Genomic DNA, 279 nt, shown 5'->3' on the forward strand with positions numbered 1-279 from the left:
ATATATATACACATATATATGTATGTATGCATGTATATATGTATATAAATACACACACACGCATATATATATATATGTATATATATGTGTGTGTGTGTGTGTGTGTGTGTGTGTGTGTGTGTGTGTGTGTGTGTGTGTGTGTGTGTGTGTGTGTGTGTGTGTGTGTGTGTGTGTGTGTGTGTGTGTGTGTGTGTGTGTGTGTGTGTGTTTGTATGTATCTATCTATATATACACTAGTGTTTTCTGATGGTATGACGACATATTGGTTACTTCATCCCA

The sequence above is a fragment of the Oratosquilla oratoria genome, unplaced genomic scaffold (genome assembly GCF_046742065.1).
Source record: "Oratosquilla oratoria isolate Oo_2021 unplaced genomic scaffold, ASM4674206v1 SCAFFOLD61, whole genome shotgun sequence".
Classification (NCBI taxonomy): domain Eukaryota; kingdom Metazoa; phylum Arthropoda; class Malacostraca; order Stomatopoda; family Squillidae; genus Oratosquilla; species Oratosquilla oratoria.